Consider the following 26051-nt stretch of genomic DNA (forward strand, 5'->3'; position numbering starts at 1 on the left):
TGTAAAACTCTTATCTAAAAACAACCTCAGTTATCTACAAATTAAGTTGCCAAGAGGGAAATTTATTTATTTATTTTACATCATATAATAGTATACAAGAAATATATTCTTGAGTGAGAAGAGATGCTTTTGTTTTAGCATTTGAGTTTATTATTATTTAAGGGACATTAAAGCAAGACAGTGGTCAACAACAATCACTTTATAGCACTTGTGGGACATTAGAAACCAGTAGGTTGAGAAGCCTTTTATTGGGGAGACTTGGAGCGGTTGCTGTTAGAATAGATATTGGAGTCACATAAATTTCAGTAGCAAAAATTATGTATTAGATAGAAGAGGTGTTAAAGTTGTCTTTGGCCACCAGCTATTTAAGAGAGAATCTCTGTCTGGCATGTTCTTTTTGAGCATTAACAAGTAAGTTACTGAATCAGGCAAGTGTCCCCTCTTACCTGTAAGTCACTACTTTTAGCCATGGCAGCCCATTTTTCAAAATTCCTCAGGTAATAGTGAGGGAAGGACTTCAACATCCTTTTGTGTCACTTGTCCCTTCATATCCCCCGTCTGTAATGACCACAGTGCGCAACTAGGGGCTAAGACAAAGGACAGTCACCTGTGTGTAAGAAGTTCTGCCGAATTTAAGAATCGTTGAGCTGTATACTGGTTGGCTGGTTAGAGCAAGGGTTGTGAGTTCCTGCCCAGGCAGGGAATACATGGCACCCTCCATCACTAAGCTGGCAGCCATGTGTCCATCACAGCAGCTCTGGAAAGCCATCTGGTCCACCTCCAGACCTCCTGATTTCACTGACCCAGTCCCTGCAGGGTCACGGGATCCAACCAGTAGTAGCCACTTCTGAAAAGAGTCATCAAGTCACAGGGAATCTTTGTATTTGCATATTTAAAGTCAAGATAATTATTGGTAGTCTCTGCATAACAAATGTCATTTCATTAGACTCTCTTTCTCAATTAAAAACTATTGCTTGTATGTAATGAGTATTTTTTTTTTTAGTGCGTTTTTAATGTTTTTATTCTAGGAACATTAAGAGTATTGAACACAAGATTGTCCAATTACTGCTTGATGCTAACAGATAATGCTGAATCCTTCATTTCTGTGGAAGCAGCAAACTAGTGGAAGAGGGCTATGAAAGCTGATCGTCCCAGAGATTTTGAACACCAAACTAGATGGGATAAAATCTGAACTTTAGTGGTTATTGTATATATACGAGGGGGCTTCAAAAAGTTCATGGAGAAATGGAATGAAAAAATAATGGAATTTTTCCACAAACTTTTAGAAGTTACCTTGTACTTGGCTTCAAAGATTAGTCCAAGGGACTTTTCATAGTGTTTAATAATGTTGTGTTTCCTGTGTTGAAATATTGTTGTTAGGTGCCATTGAGACTGCCCCGAATAACAGTGACCCTATGTGTAACACAACGAAACACTGCCCAGTCCTTCACCATTACAATGGTTGTTCTGATTGAGCCAAATGCTGCTGCCACTGTACCAATGCATCTCATTGGAGGTCTACCTCTCTTTTGCTGACCCCACAACCTACCAAGCAGCCCCTGGTTCCTTGGTAAGGGACTGATCCCTCCGAATAACATGTCCAAAGTATGAGAGATTAAGTCTTGCCATCCTGGCTTCTGAGGAACATTCTAGCTATACTTCTTTCAAGACAGATTTGTTTGTTCTTCTGCAAGTCCATGATACTTTTAATATTCTCCAGAACCATAATTCAAATGCACCGATTCTTCCACAGTCTTTCATATTCATTGTCCAACTCCTGTATTACAATAGGCTAATGTTGAAACTTCCACCTATATTTAGGCTATGGAATATGATTAGGAACAGAATGCAGCACACATAAAAATGTCCTCATGGTATGGAGGAGCACTGCAGTGTTCTCCAGCGGTTTCCAGAATGATAGAATTGGATGGAAAAGCAAACCTGAGATCTTTCTTTCTTTGCAGTGATAACTGGTTTCCATGACTTTTTTGCTGGTAGCCTGGGAACATAACAGTAGCATATAGTCTAGTCCTGGTTGCTTTAGGGAAGTTTTTAATTTTGTTTTTGGTATCATATATGAAGCAGCTTAGGAAACGTGAATGACTAGCCAGTGTATTCTGTCCTTTAACGTATTACCACCTCTAGGCCCCTCAGTAGTGTTGCCTGTGTTTTTCTTTTTAATATCTGGAGAGTAGCAATTAAAGAAAAGAAAAGAAAAATCACCAGGTGAAATGGATATTAGATGCTTGCTTCCCAGTTTCCAAAAGCAGCTTGGCTATTTTGCCCTTGAGTCCTAAGAAATGTTGCTGATTGGCTGATTGTGATTTTTTAAAAATAATATATGGCATGTATCCAAGTAAGCATTCCGATGACCTCGACAATAAAATGTGATTCTTGGCTGCAAGGTCTATTGGGGGATGGCAGGCTGCCAGCCACTCATACATCATTTACAGGTGGCTGTTTCTGACAGGCCAGTGTTAGTTATTGTAAATGAGTGACAGTCCCTATAACTCACCTGTAAGCCTTCCTCCACTGGCTCAGGCTTCCAGATCTGCCACCCCCTTCACCACGCTTGCTCCTCCCTCTCGAAGACCCACATGCACAGACCCTCACATGCACGCTGCCTGCAACGAGCTCATCAGTTCCTGGAGCTACCTTGTATGTGATTGACGATAATTAGGTTTCAACTGCCTTCTGATGCAGAAATACACACCATTACAGCCTGGCCAATTCTGTTCTTGCAATCTTGCCTCTGAAAGGGTATTGATTCACTCTTTCACATTTTTAAAAGGTCATGGCAATAATTCCATCTGAACTGTGCTAAGTGAAAATAGTTTGTAGAAATAATACGGTTGTTTCTTAGCTCCACTGTAATTGAAAGCCACGATGGCGGGTTGTTGTTTTAGTATATTTTAATTACATGTGTCTTTTTGCCTCGTCTTAACCTGATGAAGTGTTGGTAAAGTTATAAAGCAGTGCTAATGTCGTTTGACTTTTTGGCAAGGAAGACTGTTTTGCATCCTTACCACGTCAGGTGACGCTTAACCAAACACGCGGGCCACACTGCCTTATTAATTTAGGAATTAAAAAAGAAGATACGAACCTTTTCCCCGGTGCTGTCATCTGCCTGCCAGTTTTTAATAACAGTAGTATTTATTGACTTTGGTGAACAGGATGCTAACTTTGCTTATTTTCTGAAAATTGTCATTGTCGTTGAGCACCCTCTTTTGGGTTGACTGGGAAACATGATTCCCAATAGTTATCAGACCGTAGTAACACGAGTTTATTGTGAATGTGCATAGCTCCCACAGTGTGACCGCCCTAGCAAGTGACAGGAAACTGACACAGCTCAGATGACTGAAATCCTCAGATTGAAGTTTGAGGCTTTCCCCTACATCTTCAGCTTTTCTGACGTGAAGGAGTTTAAAGGGCTTGAATTGCTTCTTTTTGGAAAGTGGGTGATCAGATTGCATGCTCTGAGCCACCCTGGATATCTCTCCCAGTTAGAGAAGGAAAATGAAAAAGTCTCAGCTGTTTCTCATCTAAAAATGAACCAGTCATTGTACTTGCAAAGTAAGGAGCATATTCTCATCTAGAGCATGGGGATTTACGCACATAATTACCATTAATGCTAATGACATTCATGTCTGTGCAGCCCCACGCATCCAAATGAGAATAGATCTCCATGTCTCCATGCCATGAAAGTCCATTTTAATATCATTCATTTTACAACTTATTTTTTAAGATGATGCCCATATTCTGTCATGGCATACATATGCCTAGTTAAAAGTAAATGTGGGAAATATTGGGAAGGGACGTGATGGGAGAACTTGTTCATGCAGATGAAATATTGCCGAACTCAAATCCATTCATACTCTTTAAACACAATGCTGTATTTGGCTTTGAAACTGCTGGCACACTTTTCATAGTGCTATAAATTTGTCAGCCTAATGGGACATTTTGTAGATGTTTTCCTTTTTAAGTGCTTTAGCAGGAGTAGGTATTCCATTGATCCAAAAATCCAGCTTAGCGTTTCATTTCTTAGAGATGAAAATCTTACATTTAATGTCTTATCAGAAATTAAGTGGTGGGCGGTGCCCCTTCATAGATTCAAGGAAAGAAAATTCACTCCGTGCTGAACTCTGCTCTCTCCTCTCCTCTGAGTGCATCTCAGCAGCAGGGCACCGCTTGCAGTTGGAAAATCTGCCGTCATCAGAATCTGAGATGGTTCCATCTCTTCATTGATTATAAGATTGTCTTTACGCATCAGGCCCAATAGCTTATTGAAAGACATCTTCACGTCTGTGCTGGCCAAGCAAATTCAGATCCAGGTCTTGATTTATCTCTTTGGGGACCTTGACCGTTAAAGGAAAATAACTGATTTTTCTCACCTGTCCATTCTCGGAAACTCTTTTCTTTGGGTCACCCCAAAGCAAAAGGGCTTTGTGTGAAAAGCATGCAAATAGTCAGGAGCTAGGAGTGTTGAAGTCCTTCCTGAAAGGTCTCTCCAGGTGTCTTCCATAGGTTGATCACCTGCTCGGGACAAAAGAGAAAGCGCTCGACAACAAACCCTGAAAGTGGCTTAAGGAAGAGAGGAGGCTTCTGAATGAGCTGACAATGGCCAGCCATGCCCAGCTGGGGGAACTTTAGCAAGCCACTAGACCTCTCTAAGGTGATTTCTTCCTCAGTAGCATTAAGCAAAGAAGCCCTGGTGACACAGTGGTTAAAGCCCTCAGCTGCTAATCACAGGTTGTCAGCTTGAACCCAAGTAGGAGCTCTGGTAGCATAGTGGTTACGAATCGGGCTGTGAACCTTAAGGTCAGCGGTTCGAAACTACCAGCTGCTCCGCGGGAGAAAGATGAGGCTTTCTACTCCTGTAAAGATTTACACCCTCGGAAACCCTATACAGGGTCGCTATGGGTCAGAACCGACACGACGGCACTTAACAACAACAACAAAAGTGGCTCCATGTGAGAACGACCTGGTGACCCACTTCTAGAAAGATTACAGCCTAGACTATCATACCGGGCAGTTCTACTCTGTCACACACGGCTGCAACCAGTCAAAAATCAACTTGCTGGCATCTAACAACAACTGAATTAAGCAGAGTGGATGCTGAATATGCATCCATCCAACTTTGAAATTCTATGACCATGTTGCAATTAATAACCAGAAGAAAAAAAGTGGTTTCTAAGGAGCTCTGGTAGTGTAGTGGTTACGAATCGGTGTGCGAACCTTAAGGTCAGCAGTTCGAAACTACCAGCTGTTCCACGGGAGAAAGATGAGGCTTTCTGCTCCCGTAAAGATTTACAGCCTTGGAAACCCGGTACAGGGTCGCTATGGGTCAGAACCGACATGATGGCACTTAACAACAACAACAACAATGGATAATGCATGAGACTCCAGAATCTTCGGTGCCTTTTCACACTAAACTGCAGATACAATATGGTCTCAGATCCTAATCCCCAGGTCCAGTCCCATTGTGATGTGTGACTGGGCTTTGCATTAAAACCCGCTGACCTGGTCACTTAAACAGCTTGGCTGCAGAAACTGCTGGCAAGGGTGCTGACGTTAAAGCCCAGGGGACAGAAGGCAGGGGGCGCTTCGTGATGAGAACTATCTCAGCACTACCAGTTTACCTTGCTAATAATTGACACTTTTCTGTTTGTTTGTTTTTTCCTTTTCAGATCACTGTTTCCCCAATCATATCGGTCACAGAACTCTTTTCAGCCCAAAGGTATTGCCCTGCCAATTGCCCAGACTCTTGTAATGTTTTGTATGTCCATGGCCCCTTCCACTCCACATATATTATAGGTGTTTGGCTTAAAGGCCACACCCCACTTGGATGTGGGTTATCATAGTCTCAGAAACACAAGTTCTCTAGCATTCATTCATCACCTATTGGATGTCTTCTGTGTGTCAGCAGCATCTTACAAGGACCTGGGAGAGCATCCAATGAAACACTACCCATGACTTCATAGACTCTCATAGTTGATAATTAACACTGATAAAGGGCACTTCCACATGCATTTTCTCACATGATTCCTACAACAATTTATAAAGTTAAGCAGTGGTAGCGTAGTGGTAACCGGTCAGCCTGCTAGCCTCAAGGTCGGCAGTTCAAAAAACTACCAGCCATTCTGCGGGAGAAAGATGAGGCTTTCTGCTCCTGTAAAGATTTACAGCCTCAGAAACCCTATTCAGGGGCTCTATGAGCTGGAACCGACTCCACGGCACATAACCACCGCCAGATGGTATTACTGATTCTTCCTATTCTAGGGAGGAAAATGCAGGTAGAAAGTCTTGAGACGTTGTCAAGTTCCCATAGGCTAGAATTGCTGAGAATGGCCTCAAACCTCACAGCTTCTCATACCAGACCTCTAACCTTCACTGAAGCACACATTCATGTATTCCACGGCTAGTGGTTTGGAGTGGTGTGAGCCTGGCTGCTAACCAAAAGGTTGGAGGTTCAAGTCTACCCAGAGGGACCTTTGAAGAAAAACTTGATAATCTGCTTCCAAAAAACCCAGTCATTGAAAACCCTATGGAGCCCAGTTCTACTCTGACACACACGAGGTCAACTATGAATCAGAACGTCTTGATGGCAATTGGTTTTATTCCTGACGAATCCTTCTGATAAGCTTGCTCTAGATTTTGTCTGTATTCCTTGTTTCTGAGCTGAATCTCCCACTGTGATGGGAAAATAAAAGGAGGCTCACTGTGGTTAAGGTGTTCAACCTACGTCCATGCCTTGCTTGTTGGATTGGCGCCACCTTTGGGTGACGAGAACAAAGTAGTCTATCCACCTTCTGAAGTCTCCAATCTCACAGTTGTATACTTTTGTGAACTTACACCGTTGAAAAATATCAAGGTCAGAACATGATTGAAGAACCTCCCTGCTCTCTTTTTAAGTTGCTGCACTTATATGATATTGTTTTCCATTGAAGAAGGTTCTCTTAAAAATGAGGTTGAGATCCCTAAAGAAATTGCTTCAATCAGCAGCAGAGCTTAATGACTGTTAATGGGAAGTGGAGATAGGATAGTAAGTGTTACTTTGATTAATAAGAGAACTGCAGAGAATTTAAATTGTGCCACTGATGGATTATTTTCTTCAAGCTTGATAAGCACTTCTCATTTGTTCTTAAATTTGGTCAATACTGTTAAAGGCAGCAAAATGAAGTATAATTAATTCTATTACTGCTGCTCAGACCAAGTGTTACTAAGAAACAGATTATGATGCAGAAGAGAGTGGAGTCCCTCTGTTGACAGTTTAATACTTTGAATACCTGTCATTGCTCGTTAGCCTAAAAGAATGAAGAAAATAATTCCGTATCCTGCTTTGGAGACACCCAAAATGGTTTTTACCACATCTATGCATATGCCACTGGCTATAATACAGACAGTATCAATAGGTGAACAGCTGACACGAAAAATTATCCAGCTTTAGAAGTATGGAGAGTAAATAAAAGATGGAGAGAGACCTCATCAGTTTAAAACATCAAGAACTGGATGTTCATTTTGAATTAATCACTAAGAAAATGGAATATTGATTTGATGTTCAATGGCTATGTTGAAAGAAAGCTTTACATATTGTTTCTTTTTCAGAGATTCTGCCCCATATTATAAGCCATGCTTCTCTTTACTTCTGCTATTAGCTAGAATGGAGTCCTGGTGTGGCGCTGTAGGATAAAGCACTGGACTGCAAAGTTGATTTCAACCACAAGGTTGGCGGTTCAAATTCATCAGCTGCTTCTTGGAAACCCTAGACAGGGTCACTATGAGTCGGAACAAACTCGATGGCACAACAACAAAAATTAGCTAGAACTGTTAGCTAAGTAGATGGTATTTAGAAAAGAGACGCCTTATTTTAGTAGACAATTTTATTTGCTCTGGGTGCTAATACCCAGGATGACACAAAATTAGACACACACCTTCCCTTGTCTTCTGTCAAAAGTAGCGTGTGTCTATGATTTTCTGAATTAAAAAATTTTTTTTCTTCTTGATTCTTTTTACATTTCTTCAGATCTCTTTATATTAATGACTCCTGGTTGACACTGTAGGATCAGCATTGGACTGTGAACCACAAGACTGGCAGTTCAAACCCACCAGCTGCTCCTCTGAAACCCATACAGGGTTGCTTATGAGTCAGTACGGACACCTTGGCACTTAACAACAGTAACATTTACTTAAGAGGCGTTCCTGGGTGACACAGAGAGTTAAGTGGTTTATGACTAGTAAGAACATTTATGGTTCAAACCCACCCAGAGGCACCTCGGAAGACGTGCCTGTCGTTCTGCTTTCAAAAGGTCACAGGATTGAAACCCCTGGGGAACACAGTTCTACTCCTCAGAGATGGGGTCACTGTGAGTCAGAATCAACTCAGTGGCAACTGACAACAATAACTACCATTTATTTAGGGAGCACAAACCACTTCTAAGTCATGTTAAAAGTCACATCTGATTAGACTGGTGCATACCTGTGCTTACCTGTTGATTTTCAGCTTAATTCAATATCAAGCTTGCTCTTCATTCTCCTGGGCGTCTCTAACCCTTGTTTTCTTTTAGAAGGCATACAATACGTCAGTCCTAGTTCCCAGAATCAACCAAATAACAGCAGGGCTTTACAACTTCACTGAAACTAAGAAACAGGCTCACAGCTGAGTGTGTATGCTTCTTTCTGTTTGCTATTCCTCCTTCGAAGTCTCTGGGGTTTTTTTCCAAGTGTCTGAAGTCACTGGGTGGGCGATCTTGAATTAACATAAAATCTAAGTGTGGTGGGTTAATGATGTAGTTATAAAGTTTCTCTGAAGTTCTAATTTCATTATTAAAAATGTAAACCTTATCTATTATGGATTGAGGACTAATTCTCTTGCCCAGCTGTCCCATAAACATAATTCCTAATGATGTGAAAATGATAGGAAGTACATTTCGGACCTGAATGTGAAAGTGAAGACATTGGCCAGAGGGCTTTGGAGAGAGAGTCTGGAGACAGCAGGCAGCTAGAGCCCAAGTCCGCCTGGTCTTTTACCACCACAAACCCACTCCACAACCTTGGACCTGCCTTGTATATTCTCTTAGATGACGTTCTCTCCTCTGTACGGTTCAAAGGTGGCCAAGCGGATCTCCCAGTCCTTTTACCCTTGGAATAGTTGGTTGTTGTTTTTTTAAATAAAGCTCCAGTAGGAAAGTATGGTTTCAAAGGCACCCGGTGGTACAGTGGTAAGTACTTGACTGTTAACTGAAAGGTTGTAGGTTTGAACCCATCATCTGCTCCCGAGGAGAAGGATGTGGTAGTCTACTTCTAGAAAAGATTTCAGCCTTGTAAACCCTGCTGAGTTTTGCTCTGCCCTGCAGGGTGGATTTGAATCCGAGCTGACTTGACTGTAGTGGGTTTGGGGGCTTATGAGTCATTCAAACAATCCTTTTAGATGAATAATGGAGTCTTTGCAGATACTAGAGGGCATTGAGGGTTCAATGGTAGGGCTCTCACCTTCTATGCAGAGACCCTGGTTCAATTCCTGTCAATGCTCCTCATGTTCAGCTACCACTCATCTGCAATCCCTGTCAGTGGGGATTGCATAGTGTTCTGACGCTTCACAGGTTTTAGGAGAGCTTATAGACTAAAATGGGCTAGAAAGAAAGGCTTGACAATTATGAAAGTCAGTTAATAAAAACCCTATGGATCATAACGATCCTATTAGGAACCAATTGTGAGGATGGTACAAGACCAGGCAGTGTTTTGTTTTGTTTTGTTTTGTTGTAAGGGGATCACCACACCAACAGTATACCAATATTAGAAATGCCCCTTTTGTTTCAAGCTCATGTTCTCCTAGTGTGGATAATTCATTCCACGAATGAACTGCGCTACATGCTAGAGAGAAAATGGCCCACTGGCCAGTTCCTCTTGCCTTCACCAACCTTACATACTACTGGGTGGTGGTGGTTTCCGAAGCTGTGAATCTTTATAGGAGGAGAAAATTTCATCTTTCTCCCACAGAGTGGTTGATGGACTGAAACGGTTGACCTTGCTGTTAGCAACCAAATGAGTAACCCACTACAAAACCAGGAATATTCCCATTCCCTTAAGTGGATTCTGACTTCCAGTGTCCCTAGAGGAAACCCACGGGGTTCCCAAGACTGTAATCTTTATAGTAGCAGGCTGCCACATCTTTCTTCTGTGGGGCAACTGGTGGGATCAAACCACCAACCTTTTCATTGGTAGGCGAGTGCTTACCCACTGTGCCATCAGGGTTTCTTGAGGGCAGTGTGGAAGGGTTGATTGAACCTGCACTGTGTGATCTATTTAGGCAGAAGTTTGGTACCCGTGTGCATTGTCTCACAGCTTGGTCTGGATTTTTCCTATTCTACATACTTGAAAGGCGCTTTTATTAATTCAAGAAAAACTAAGCAGAGAAATGGTGGTCTCTAATATTTTTTACCCAGTAATTTCTAACTAGATCCACTGGAATAATTTTAACTTTGGTCTTCCAGATAGCTGCAGATGGTTCAAGTTAAAAAACATCAAGTTACTTCCAGTGATACCGTATTTGCCCAGAGAATCTGGCACAACTTATGAGACTTGAGAATTACTGTATAATGCTCAGAGATGTGAGATATCATTTCAAGTAATGCCCTTCTTCCAGTTAATATAGATAAATATTGAAGGCAAGCAACAGTAAAACAAGTCATTAAATTCTTCAGTGCAAGTGTGTGCTATCCTTTGCTGGAAGCTACAGAAATCACTCCAGGCTCTAAGAAAACCGCTCCTCATGATTACAGAGCTCTGCGCTCCGGTCTTCCTTGTCCCAAATTGGATTTCGTGGGATATTGGCAACTAACGCAGAAGACTGGGAAGGGGGATTTAGAATTGTGTCTCTGGTCTTCTCTGTCCACTGTTGTTTCCTCTACCACCTTAATGAATTCCTAGGTGAACCACAAACCTGTGAAAAATGGCAGTCAGCTACAAATGGGAACTCTGGCTTTCTGAAAACAAAGAAACTTTAACTCTAAACTGGTAGCCCTATAAAATCAGCCTATAAAATCTATAAAATCAGCTTCCTCTGATGCTGTTTCGATTATTTGACTTCAGTGTCTGTCGTGGTGATGGGGAATTCTGCTGGGGTCACAAACAGGTATGGAGGAGCTTACGGGATCAGAGAACACATTTGTTGCTTGATTCCCAAGGTGAAAAATGAAAGGCACAGCTTCCTCATTTTATAGCACAATCTCTAGGATTACAGCCTGGTATAGATCTTGATAAGGAGCTCTGGTAGCGTAGTGGTTATGAGTTGGGCTGCTAACCTCAAGGTCGGCAGTTCGAAACTATCAGCCATTCCATGAGAGAAAGATGAGGTTTTCTGCTCCGGTAAACATTTACAGTCTCAGAAACCCTCTACAGGGTCGCTATCAGTCGGAACCAAGTACATGGCACATAACCACCACCACCACCATAGATCTTGATAGTCCACCATGTGGGCAAGTGTGTAGGGAGGGTAACAAATGCTCCAGACGATCTACATTGTGAGGAAGGGGTCACATTCAAGATGAGTAGATGATGCTGGGCACCTTAGTAGAAATGCCTTCTCCCCTCTTGTCTGGCTGTTGTGGCTGACTGAAGCACCTTTCATATTTGTGATGCCTCAGTCCCCTTAGGCTTGTGCCCTAGAACAAATGCCTCTCTCTGCAGCCCCCCAGCCAGTTCTCTGTGTCTAACGTGCTTGAGGAAAGACCTTTCCTGGTTAAGAGAAACTGCTTAGTGATGCCCCTTCAATTGTGACCCTGGCACATGCCAGATCTGCCAGACCTGCCAGGCCCTAGCTGTGCTGCCGAGTGTGGGGTGCACTTTGTTTAAGGTGTATCTAATGGGAATCTTCATTGTCAAAGACACCCCTCTGATGAGGAGGTTGAGCGCCCTGTGTGAGGAGAAAGCTCTGTAGTGAGGGAGTAGGACAATTTGTTACAGTTATGTGGTTACTTGGCCATAATATCTTTTTGAGGTTTATTAAATCATATAAAATTTCAATTTACACTGCAATATTCTATAAAAGATGGAGCATACAGAAGTAATCAGTATGACAACATTTCTTTCATTTATGAATTGTATTGTTGATTGTGTTAAAACTGCCACATCCAGCAGCAGGATTATTTATGTTAGGACAGTAATTTTCTATCTCCAATTTAATTTTGTAAAAGTTAATTACAAATTAGGAGAAAATGAATGCAGTTACAGTAGGCAGTGAAATGCTGAGATAGGATGTTATTGGGGGAAATATTTATGCAGGCTGTTCCTGGTACAGATCTTTGTTATTGAAGCCCACTGACAAACAAGGGCTTTTGGCACCCAATGTGGTACCCATTTGTTGGGAGAAAAGAAACTCTTGGTTTTCTATGCCAGGAACTGAACTGGGATGTAGTCCTTAATGGTCTCAGTGGTTACTTCAGTGTAACTCCTTCATTTCACTTCTGCCAACTGGACCCAGACAGAATCTTGATAAAATCACCCAGCCAGGGGGACTAGAATTCAGGTCTCCTGTTATTATCTAGGCTAGCAACTTTCACTTTACTTATTGAAGGTGCGTGGTTGGTTGGCAATTTGAATCTACCAGCTGCTCCTTGGGAGAAAAATGAGGCTTTCTGCTCCTGTAAAGATTTACAGCCTCAGAAACCCTTACATAGGGTGGCTGTGAGTCAGAACTGACTCCATAGCACTTCACAACAGTATAGTTGTTTCCATCTTATTAAGTGGAGAAGGGGTTTTAAAGGACAGAGTTTTCTCCAAATTTTACCACCAGGCAGTCTGTGCCCTGGTAGATGGAAAATCGAGACGTCATTTCTCCATCTGCGCCATCCGCTGCACCCCTGGAACGTGTCCAGGCCATTTGTGCCCCATTCCTGAGAATGTGGGTGAGCTCAGTGGCCTCTCATTTATTTTCTTCCACATTCACTTCACTTTTTACAATCAGATCTTGTTTCCTTCCCATCCATACTGTTGCACTTGAGACATTTGGGGGTCCTTTGGAATATCATGATTGACTTGCTAATGAAAGACTTTTATATTTAGTTTTTAATAGAGCAAAAGTGACTCTAAATTTGTTAATATTCTTTAGGTTACATAGGACAAATTACAGATAAGTGAATCAGTAATGAAATTTGTAATGAGAATTTCTCAAGTATGAAATGTTGGCGCAAGGAAAGTTAATTGCGGGATTTTACAGCCATTATAGTTTATATCATAAATGCAAAAATGACTAGGGCCATTTAATTACAGTAGGAACACACTAAATTTTTATGGAGTGCCATTTTGTTAAAGAGGTACTCGGAGCGTTAAGAACAAATACCACCTTAACAGTGAGTCCAGGTAGCGTTCACAACATCAAATAAATATGCGATTGCTTCAAAATTGTTCCTTAGATACCGTAATTGACACGATGACTAATGAGATGGGTTTATTCTCACAGCTTCACATACTCAATTTACAGTGTCTGAAAGTTATTTTTTCTGCCATCCGTAGACTAGAAGGAACTAGAAAAATCCCTCTTGGAAAACACTATCTCTGCTGCTTCTCTAATTAACCTTCAAAAATGCATTTTGAAATATAGGAGTCGGTGTCTGGCATAGAAATTGGATTGTCTCAGAAAAAAAAAAAAAAAAAAAAAAAAGACCCAAGTGCTAATTTGTTCCTTATTAAATATCTGACATGTCAAAATTACAGGCAGTTAATGTTTAGGCGCCTTTCAGCAGGGCTTGCGGGCAGTTTTTCCGGTGGGCCAGGTACAGTGGAGTGGTTTGGGTACCAGTTACCCCAGAAACCAATGCTGGTTTCACTGGCTGTTCCCCTCCCAGCCCAGGTTTCTCTCCCACCCCTAGCCTGGTCTTGTGGAAGGAGGATTTTCATGGAACAGACACAGAATCCTGGAGCATGCGCCATTAGCGAAGGTCTGCGAGATTCGGCTCCTCTGTACCTCTGACCGCTTCTAGCTCCAGGCCTCAGAGTTTCCAGAATAGGAAAGAAGATTTTGTGAGGAAAAGAGTGATTCTCTCCTTGGACCCTTGGAAATGCTTCAGATGGTTTGGAAAATCTAGAGGGAGTGCTCTCCTTTCTTATTCAGTGAACTTCCTGGGGGCAAACATGTCTAGAACATATTCCTTTTTCTATCAAAAGCAAAAGAAGAGCACATGTAGTGTGCATGTTTAGACAGAAGAGTCAGAATGCAAGAATGTGGGAAACCTGCATCTAAGAACCACTGGCTCTTAGTCCACGTCCTCATATGACAAAAAAGAAAATAATAATAATGACCCCTACTTCCCAGAAGACCCTAACTGTCTGATAACGTTATAAAGAGCTTATCAAGAGAGCAACAGGAGATTGGAGGTTCCCACCCTCTGTTCACCTGCATTGAACTTCATAGGGTTCATGAACCTTCTACAGTTAACACTAATAAAAATAAATAAATAAAATCTTACGAGATAGTTCTTCTCCTTACTAGTGCCTATATCAGAAACTGGAGCAAATAGTTTACCTTTTCATCCTAGGGATAATTTAACCATCTCCTGCATCATTACCTATGCCACATTTTGCATTTTACTTGTGGAAGCACTGGGTATTGGGTGCAATGGTGAGAAGTGGTGAGAAAGCTCAGTATCTGTCATCAGTCCAGGCGAAAAGGCACATGGCAGTCCTGAGAAAATACATGTAAGCCACTTTATAATCATATAGTCAAGGGGCTTGCCATGAATTGTTTTAACTATTTGAGGCAATCTCAAATGTCCCAGATTGAAATGACTTTAAAGTGGAAAGCAAAACTATTCTTTCTTAATACCATTGTTGTAAGGTTTAAAGAAGATATTGTGTGCAAAATGCCGAGTGTTGGTTTATGCCAGTGGATTGTGGGGCTGCCTCTTAGCTAGTGTCCTTTGTTGTTGTTGTTAAGTGTCATAGAGTGGGTTTTGATTTATAGCGACCTTGTATAGGTTTTTTGAGATTGTAAATCTTTGCAGGAGCAGAAAGCCTCATCTTTCTCCTGCAGAATGGCCGGTGGGCTGGAACCACTGGCCTTATGGTTTACAGTCCAGTGTTTATGCCATAGAGTCACCGCACTCCCCAGCTGGTGTCCTTACTGTTGGATAATTCTGTTAGACTGCCCTCAATATCCACATCCCGAATATTAATGTTGTGATTTGGGGAATTCATGAAGATCTTGAGAAGTATTCCTTGCAGTGTCAAAGGTTTGCTCCAGGCATGAGTGCACATGTTGTGTGTGTGTGTTAACCAGACCTGGTTCATCATGTAGGTTGAGCAGATAACCACCTATGTGATCAACTGTGTGATGCAATTTCAGAAGAACCTCAATATACCTTTCCCACCATGTAGCTCTGGTAGCGTAGTGGTTACCAATTGGGCTGCGAGCCACAAGATCAGCAGTTCGAAACTACCAGCTGTTCTGTGGGAGACAGATGAGGCTTTCTGCTCCCGTAAAGATTTACAGTCTCGGAAACCCTGGACAGGGTCGCTATGAGTCGGAACCAACTCCACGGCACGTAACCATCACCATGTAGATGGAGTCCTGGTGTGGCACTGTAGGTTAATGCACTGGACTGCAAAGTCCATTTAAACCACAAGGTTTAAGCTCACCAGCTGTTCCTAGGAAATACTATACAGAGTTGCTATGGGCCAGAACCAATTTGACAGAACTTAACAATGACAATACCATGTATCACAAAATTTTCAAATACCCCTGGTACATGCTACAATCTGAATGAACATAGAAAACACCTTGCTAAGTGGAAGGAGGACTTCTCGTGTGGTTCTATAGGATCAGCACTGGGCTGTGAACCACAAGGTTGGAAGTTTAAACCTACTGCCTGCTCCTCAGAAGCCTTATACAGGATTACTATGAATTACAACTCAATGGTTCTTAACAACACAAGTAAAAGGAGCCCAGCACAAAACCCACATATGATTCCATGCATATGAAAGTTCAGAATAGGGAACTGTATAGAGACAGGTAAGTGGGTGCTTAGGGCTGGCAGGTGGAGGTAAGGAATGATAACTAAGGGGTGGGTATTTTGTTGAGGCAATGAAAACATTCTACAATTGCCTACTATACTAAAAGCCATTGATTTGTGCACTTTAAATGTGTGGCTTTTATGGTATGTGAATTATGTGTCAATAAAGTTTTTAAAACGTCAGAAATCCCTTGAGTGTGGTAGCATAGTAGACTGCCGCTGGCCCATAGGAATTGCATATTTGGGTCCTTTGCTGCACATCCAAAGTTTGAGGACAGGTCTCTGAGAGATTTGCAGCACTTTTGATCACAAGGCTTCCCTGTTGTTGTTATTAGGTGCTGTTGAATGAGTACTGACTCATAACGACCCTCTGCACAACAGAAGGAAACACTGCCTGCTCCTGGGCCAACCTCACAATCGTTACCATGTCTGAGCTCATTGCTACTGTCACTGTGCCAGTCCATCTTGTTGAGGGGTCTTCCTCTTTATCGCTGATCCTCCGCTTTAGCAAGGTTAGTGGTTCAAGCTCACCAGCTGCCGTCCAGTGCTTTATCCCACAGCACCACACCAGGACTCCTCGTATGTTTATTACCTCATGCATATCCATCTACTTATCTGAAAATCTATGAGTTAGTTTGTATTCATACCTATGATCTACAGTAACTTACAGAGTTCATTTTATACTTTTCCTTTCCTTATCTGTAACTTCTTTCTTGGTTCTCATTATCTACAATATGTTGTTGTTATTGTTAAATAATTAAATATCAATTATCAATAAAAATAATGTTATTGTTGTTAAGTGCTGTATAGGGTTTGCCAGTAGCAGGTGGTGAATTTGAACTGCCAACCTTCTGGTTGCCAGTCCAGTGCTGATCCTACAGCGCCACACTAGGCGTCTAATATAAGGCAGGTAATGAACGTCTTGGCTCTGATTATCGACAACATATTTACTGATTTGCTCAGTCTCCTGTACACATAAAGTAGTTTCAGATACATGTAAAATAGTCCATCCTGCTATCAGAGACATTTTTACTAATTAGATTACAGTATTCATATATAGTTCTTTTTGTCTTTAACTCTGTAGAATCCAATCACAATACTGTTTTCTTACCTACCCTTTGTGGTATAGTTACTTTATTCATTTGACATACAGTTCAGTTTATTGGTTAGTGTTTGTATTTCATCCTGGGTTTCTCCACATCCTGGCTGCTTTGAATGATTTCTTTTGGAGTATGTGAAACATTACTAGAGAAGATAAACTCAGAGAATCATCACTCCCTTCTCATCTCTGCTCTCCCTTTCCTTTCCCTAGTCTTTCCCAATCTTCTCACTATATATAGGTAACCAATCTCTTTAGCTTTTGACCTGTCTCTCTTATATATATTTTGCACATACGAGCAGACATGTCCCCTTCTTTCTTACATGAAGTACAGCATAATAATCTTTGGCTTTGCTTCTTCACTAAGCAGTAGGATGTGGGATCTTTACATTTTCAAGATGGAGCATGAGTTTCAAAAGGCTGAGAAGTGCTAAGTAGACTGGGTACAATAGGAGCATTACAATAGGAGGATTTCAGTGGAAGTTGTGGTCCTTGCTCTCAGAGAGGCTTTGAGAAGAGTCACATCTTTCTTAGCTACTAGGAAAATTGCATCAGGCAGTGACAACTTTGTCCAAGAAAAAGTGAACGAGGTCAAAGCAATAACAATACCAGGCAACTTGAAGTTCCTGGACTCAGAAACGTCCAGAAGTTTAGGTGAAACTGATCTGGGTGCTGCAAATGGTTAATGCATTTGGCTGTTAACCTAGACTTCAGAGGTACGAGTCCCCCCAGAGGATCCGGAAGAAAGGTCTGGCAAAATACTTCCAAAAAATCAGCCATTGTAAATTCAATAGAGCACAGTTCTACTCTGACACAGATGAGGTCACCAAGAGTAGGAAGTGACTCAATGCAAATACGCTTCTTTCTTATGTCTGTGCTGCTCAGAATTCAGCGTGCTCACACATTTCCTGTGGACCTTTTTTAAGTGCAGATTCCTGCTTCAGTAAGTCTGAGGTGGGATCTGAGAGTCTGCATTTCATCACTAAGCTCCAGGTGATGCTGCTGATCTACTGATATAACTCTGAGTTGCAAAATCTTAGGTGATACTTGTGCCTCAAATTCCAAGAATGCTGGTGTGGTGCTGTGGGTTAATGTGCTGGACTGCAAAGTCCATTGGAACCTGCAAGGTCGGTGGTTCAAGTTCACTAGCCACTCCTTGGAACCCCTATCCAGGGTCGCTATGGGTTGGAATTGACTTGATGGCACTTCACAACAATAACATTCCTTAGATAGTGAAGCTGCAGGATGATGCATTGGACCATCATGTCAGTGTGAACCACAAAGTTCAAACTGATCAGCCACTCCTCAGAAATCCTATACAGGGTCACTATGAGTTGGAACCAACTCAATGGCACATATATATGTAATATATACACAAAATATTCCTTAGATATGGAATGTATATGTTTGCCTATGCCATGAAAAAAAATCCCAAGAAACAGCTAACTCATAACTCCAGCATTTTTATACTCCTGTTTACTAAACTGTCTAGAAGCCCTGATTTAATTATAAGACTAACAACATAAAAGCATTAAAATACGTTTACTGATGCATAGGATTCATTATGAAAGAAAGGTTTTACATTCACTGAAAAGCAGATCTTAAACCATTCTAGTTATCCCTGCTGTGCCAGGCAGATTAGACGCAGGTATTTTCTGGGCTTCTCTGATGTGTGCAACACAGGACTGAAGTGAAAATAACCTTCCCCTCTGCTGGGTTTTGATTCTAGTGCCCTCTGTGGAGGGTTAATTAGACCTGGGACTTTTTCCTGATAGTGATCGTACTGATTCTGTAAAACATCCCATAACCTAGTGCAGGCTTCTGGAATTGAACTGAACTCTCGTTTATGCATCTCAAACAAACCCACCCATACAGTGTAGCTCCTTCACATTTCTAAAAATGCTTGGAAATGTATTTTCACACCAGTTTCAGGCCCCAACATTAAGGAAGTGCAGTTGTAAAATAATGTTCCAGGGTCAGTGAAAACTTACAAGGTTTCACGGAAAACATTACAGCACACTTAGTAAATAAATAACAAGTAAACTCACATAATTTTTTTAAAGGTTTCTATTGTGGATTGGGGCAGATCATCAGTTTTACATTCAACAAATCATACACCTTGTTCCATTACAATGATGATAATCCCCTCCATGTACCATCAGTTAACAGTATTTCTCTCTATTCACTTTAGCGCTCTCTCTCTCCCTCTCTCTCTCTCTTTTTTTTTTTTAACACTCAGGCATATGTAATAATTTATACCACCAAACTCCCATAATTCTTGAAGAAGGAAAGACTTTATAGGTTTGGCATTAAACTCTTACCCAAGTAAGACATGTAGGGGACCAGAGAATACAGTGTCCTCCTACCAAAAGTCTAAGACTTGACTTGACTTGGTTTAGGGACCTCCTGTATTTTTTTTTTAGAAAGGGTAATTTACATTATCCAATTTGCAAACCCCATCTAACTTTGGAATGAGGGCATTTTCTTTCCTTGCACCCACATCTTCTGATTACACTTGATTATCTCGCTCAGTAGCATGCTACATCTGCCTCCTCTGGTGCCTTCTGGAGGCCACCACATGAGAAGAGCATTTTCCACATGGTTTCAGTGTTGTGTCCTTCCTTGACCTTCTTATGCACCCCACCTGAACACTGTGCTCCAGATTGTATTATTGTTCTCCGAGAGGCCTTCTCCCTTTGCTAGTTTGAGACACTGCTCTTACTGTTTTCTCAATCTAGGTTCTCAGTCTATGCACCTCACCCCAATCTTTGTCTATTGAAACCCCACTGATCTTTGCAAAGCCCATCCTTCCTCCCTGAAACCTTCCTGATCTTGCAAAAGGAAATGATGTTCCATTCCTTTAAACCTAGCTATGGATTTGAGTCCCAAAAGTGTATGTGTGGAAGTCCTAACCCTTATACCTCTGAGTATGACCCAATTTGGAAATAGAGGTTTTCTTTCATTATGTTAATGAAGCCATACCAGAGTAGGGTGGGTTCTAAACCTAATCACTTCTGAATCATAAAAAGAACAGACTAGACACAGAGACGGTCCCAGGGGGAAAGATGAAGACAGACGTCAGAGACAGACGCATCTATAAGCCCAGGAACCCCCCAAATTGCTAGCAGCTAGTGGAGTCCTGGTGTTGTCATGTAGGAAAAGTGCTGGACTGTTAACTGCAAGGTCGGCAGTCCAAACTTACCAGCAGCTCCTCGGAAATCCTATACAGGATCACTATGAGTCGGAACTGACTTGACTGCACTAAACACCAGCCTTAGAAGCTGAAATAGACAAGGAAGGACCTCCTCCTACAGCGATTACTCTGAATTTGGACTTCTGGCCTCCTGAGCCGTTAGAAAAAGAAATTTCTGTTCTTTAAAGTCATCTGCTTGTGTATCTTGTGTCATAGCAGCACCAGGTAACTAAGACAAGACCTTTTAACATGTGACATGCAGTTTCTGACCCCTCACATTCTGCTTTGGAGTATTTATTTTTGTCTCTGGATTAGCCTACCTGGGAACGTCATGGTATTTCGTACCCTCTGTGGGTGGGTGGGGCCATGGATTTGTCTTGAATAATGTGTAGGGAGTGCAAGTGACTCGTGTCCTCTTCAGAATGAGCATTTAACTGCTGCTGGGGTGAACCTTCCAGATTTCTCTTTCCCGTTCTTTGGAGATCTATGTGGAAGGCGGTGGGTCTGTCCTCTATCTGCTTAGGTCCTTGAGTGATAAAGATGAGCAGAGTCCAGGTGATTGCAATGGGCAAGTAACATGAGTGAAAAACCAGTTTTTGACATTCCTAAGTCATTGAGGTTTTGAAGTTGTTACCTCAGTAAAAACTAGTCTCGTGGACTGAAAGACCCATGTAGGTAGAAATGCTGCCTTTTCCCTTGACACTTCTGTGGCATCAAACACAATACCTAAGCACAGAAATTACTGATGGGTTGAACTGTAACCAGACTATATCCAGTGTAAAATGATAAGGTGTCTCGGTGAGCAGGCAGGCACTATTGCCTGATGGTTAGGAGCAGGCATTCTGAAGTCAGCTTACCACGTCTCAGTTTCAGGATAGTGATCCACACTGTCTAAGCTCCAATCTCCTCATTCATGAAGGAGATAATAATACAACCTTCATTACAAAGTTCTTGTAAAGATGAAATTACATAACGCATGCACTCACTGGAAACAGTCAATAAATATTGTTTGCTGTTGCTGTTAGGTGTCGTCGAGTTGGGTCCAACTCATAACGACCCTGTGAATAACAGAAGGAAACGTTCCTAGGTCCGGCACCATCCCCACAATTGTATTTGAGCTTACTGATGCTACCACTTTGTCAATCCATCTTGTTGGACGTTTTCCTCTTTTTCACTGACCCTCCACGTTTTCAAGCATGGTGTCTTTTTCTATGGATCGGTCCCTCCTGACAACATATACAAAGATCAAGAAAAAAAGTTTTACCATGCTGGTTTCCAAGGAGCATTCTAGCTGTACATGTTCTCTAAGACAGATTTTTTTTTTTTTTTTCTGGCAGTTCATGTTTAATCTTTTTCACCAATATCATAATTCAAATGCCTGATTCTTCTCCAGTCTTCCTTATCATTATCCAACTTTCACATATATATGAGGTGATTGAAGATACCATGGCATGGGTGAGGTGCATCTTAGTCCTAAGAGAGACATCGTCACTCTTTAATTCTAAAGAGATCTTTTTCAGATTTGCCTAATGCACTCCATTGACTTCTTGATTGCTGGTTGGTGGTTCAAACCCACCAGCTGTTCCTCAGAAACCCTAGACAGGGTTGTTATGAGTTAGAACTGACTTAACAGCAGTAACATTTACTGGTCCAGAAGTTAGTACATTCATTTTTTTTATATTGAGGTACAATCCATATAAAGACTATGGTCTTTGATCAGTATTTCACAGACTCTTGGCTTTCAACAAGCAAGACTGTGTTATCTGCATATCTCAGGTTGTTAATGAGTCTTCCTCCAATCCTGATGCCATGATCTTCTTCATATAATCAAGTTTCTCAGATTATTTGCTCGGCAAGCAGATTGAAGAAGTATGGTGAAAGAATACAATCCTGGTGTACCCCTTTCCTGATTTTGAAGTATACAGCATCCCCTTGTTTTGATTGAATAACTGCTATTTGTTCTGTCTAGAAGTTCCTAATGAACACAATTAAGTGTTCTGGAATTCATTCTCCCCAATATTACATATATGAGGGTGAATAAAAAATTATCCACACTCTAGTTGTAGAATTTGGTTTAGTCAACTTTCAGAAAAGACAAATACATAATTTTTCAACATGATCTCCTTGCTTTTTAATACACTTTGTCCACCTGTTAACAAGCTGTCATATCTCCTTATTAAGAAATGTTTTAGGATGAGCTGTGAGCCTCAAATACACTGCTGCCTTCACTTCTTCATCAGAGGTGAATCTTAGTCCTTGAAGGGCTGCTTTCAGGGGACCAAACAGGTGAAAGTCCAATGGAGCAAGATCAAGACTATAAGGAGGATGCGTTAACACCTCAAAACAAAGTTTTTGCAGTGTCAAAAGTGTGGGCAGAGGTGTGTGGATGTGCATTGTCATGTAAGATCACAGTGCCTTTGGGTAAAAGTCCTCTGTATTTAATCCCAAGTATAGGCTTTAGCTCTTCAGTGAGCATCTCACTGTAACAAGCACTGTTGATTGTTGAAATTTTTCCTAATAGCGTTCCAACACTGGCCCTTGAGAATCCCAGAAAACTGCAAGCATCAATTTTCCAGCTGAAGGTTGACTTTTGAACTTTTTCTTGGTCAGCGATTGAGGATGTTTCCATTCCATACTCTGCTGTTTACTCGCAGGCTTATAGTGATGAATCCTTGTCTCGTCACCAGTAGCAGTTTGTTTTAATAATATTTTACCTTTTTCCAGTATTAATCCACATTTTGTTTGCAGGTGTACAAATGCTTTTGACTATTCTCTTCCATGAGTTGTTTCAGTATACATCTCATAGAAACTTTTCGAAACCGAAGTTTGTCATGGATGATCTCATAAACAGAGTCATGGCTGATTTGCACATGACTTGCCACAATCATTCGCTGTCATTCATCTATTCGGATCTATTCATAATCATTTTACATGCTTGCTCAATGTTGTCATCGGATGTGGATGTGGATGAACATTTTAATATAACCAGAGTGCGGATAACTTTTGAATCACTCTAGTAGTTTGTTATGATCCATACAGTCAGATGCCTTTGCATAGTCAATAAAGCACAAGTAAACATATTTTCAGTTTCAGCCAAGATTCATCTGCTGTCATCAATGATATCCCTTGTTCCACATCCTTTCTGAATTTGGCTTGAATTTTCGGTAGCACCCCACTACAACCATTTTTTTTGTCTTCACTGAAGTTGTAGTTGCATGTGATATCATTTATATCATTTGATGAGTTCTGCATTCAGTTGGGTCACCTTTCTTTGAAATGGCACACATATGGATCTTTTCCTATCAGTTGGCCAGGTAATTGTCTTCCAAATTTCTTGGCATGGATGAGTGAGTGCTTTCAGCACTACGTTAGTTTGTTGAAACATTTCAATTTGTACTCTGTCAATTTACCAAGTCTTGTTTTTTCACCAATGCCTTCAGTGCAGCTTGGACTTCTTCCTTCAATACTATCAATTATTGACCATATGCCTATGTTCAATTGGTTGGACATAGACCCATTCTTTATGTTACAGTGACTCTGTGTATTCCTTCCATTTTATTTTGATACTTCCTGTATCATTCAATATTTTCCCCATAGAATCCTTCAACATTACAAATCCAGGCTTAAATTTTTCCTTAAGTTCTTTCAGCTTGAGAAACACTGAGCGTGCCCTACCCTTTGGGTTTTTTAACTCCAGGCCTTGGCACATTTCTTTATAGTTCTTGATGGTCTTCTCCAGCTGCCCTTTGAAATTTTCTGTTTAACTCTTTTACCTCCTCATTTCTTTCAGTCACTTTAGTTTCTCTACATTCAAGAGCCTCTTCTGACATCCACTTTAGTCTTTTATTTCCTTCCACTCTTTTTTTTTTTTTTTTTTTTCTTGCTTGCTTCAGGTATGATGTTCTTGATGTCATTCCCCAACTCATCGGGTCTTCAGTCTTTACTGAGTAATACACCGAAACTGTTCTTAAAATGCTTTCTAAATGCAGGTGGGATGTACTCAAGGTCATATTTGGGCTCTCATGGACTTGTTTTAATTTTCCTTAACTTTAGTCTGAACTTGCATATGAGCAACTGATGTGCTGTTCCACAGTCAGCCCCTGGCTTTGTTTCAACTGATGATATGGAGCCTGTCTGTAATCTCTTCACCCATATGTAGTCAGTTTGATTCCTGTGTATTCCATCTGGTGATGTCCATGTGGATAGTCGTCTTTTATGTTGTTGAAGATACATATTTGTAATGAATAAGTTGTCTTGCAAAATTGTATCATGTGATCTCCAGCATAATTTCTATCACCAAGACCATGTCTTCTAACTACGAATCCTCCCTCTTTGTTTCCAACCTTTGCATTCCCATGACCAGTAATTATCAATACATCTTGATTGTATGTTTGATCAATTTCAGATTGAAGAAATAAGAAGTCTTCAATCTCATCATCTTTGGCTTTAGTTGGTCAGTAAATTTGAATAATAATCATATTAACTGGTTTTCCTTGCTGTTATGTGCTGTGGAGTCGGTTCCGACTCATAGCGACCCTGTACAGGGTTTCCGAGGCTGTAAATCTTTATGGGAGCAGACTGCCTCATCTTTCTCTTGCGGAACAACTGGTAGTTTTGAACTGCTGACCCTGAAGTTAGCAGCCCGATTCATAACCACTACGCTACCAGAGCTCCTGGTTTTCCTTGTATGTGTATGGATATTGTCCTATCACAGACAGCTCTGTACTTCAAGCTAGATCTCGAAGTGTTCTTTTTGATGATGAATGTGATGCCTTCCTCTTCAATTTATTGTTCCCTGCATAGTAAACCAAACGATTGTCCAATTTGAAATGGTTAATACCAGTCCTTTTTAGCTCACCAATGCCTAGGATATTGATCTTTATGTGTTCCATCTAATTTCTGATTACTTCCAATTTTCCTATATTCATACTTCATTTATTTCTTGTTTGATTATTAATAGATGTTTCTTCTTGAGTCATCACCCTATCAGCAAATGAAGCTTTGCTTCATCTATGTCATTAAGGTCAGCTCTACTTTGAGGAGGCATTACTTTCCCAGTCATATGTTGAGTGCCTTCCAACCTGAGGTGCTCATCTTCTGGCACTATATCTGATAATGTCCTGCTACTACTCTTAAGGTTTTTGGCGACTAACCATTCAGAAGTGGTCTGTCTCTCCTTCTTTCTAGTCTGTCTTAGTCTGGAAGCTCTGCTGAAACCTGTCCACTATAGATGACCCTGCTGATGATTTAAAATGCCAGTGGCATAGTTTCTAGCATCTCTGCAACACACAAGTCACCATTTGAGTGGTGGCAATATTTAGCTACATTATGCATGGGTGCAGTGGCATTTCAGTGGGAGAGTTTTCACCTTCTATGTGGGAGACCCAAGCTCAATTTCCAGCCAATGCACCTCATACATAGCCAGCCCCCTTCTGTCAGTGGTGGTTTACATGTTGCTACAGAGAAAAGATTGACGTTGTCAAGGACGTCATTCTTCTTGGATCAGCTATCAACACTCATGGGAGCAGCAATCAAGCTAACAAACCACGTATCGCATCAGGCAAATCTGCTGCACAAGACCTTTTTAAAGTGTTGAAGAGCAAAGATGTCAGCTTGAGGACTAAGGTGTGTCTGACCCAAGCCATGGTATTTTTAATAACCTCATATGCATGTGAAAGCTGGACAGTGAATAAGGAAGACCGTAGAAGAATTGATGCATTTGAGTAATGGTGTTGGAGAAGAATATTATAAATGC

Source organism: Chrysochloris asiatica, unplaced genomic scaffold (assembly GCF_000296735.1).
Source record: "Chrysochloris asiatica unplaced genomic scaffold, ChrAsi1.0 scaffold00006, whole genome shotgun sequence".
Taxonomy (NCBI): domain Eukaryota; kingdom Metazoa; phylum Chordata; class Mammalia; order Afrosoricida; family Chrysochloridae; genus Chrysochloris; species Chrysochloris asiatica.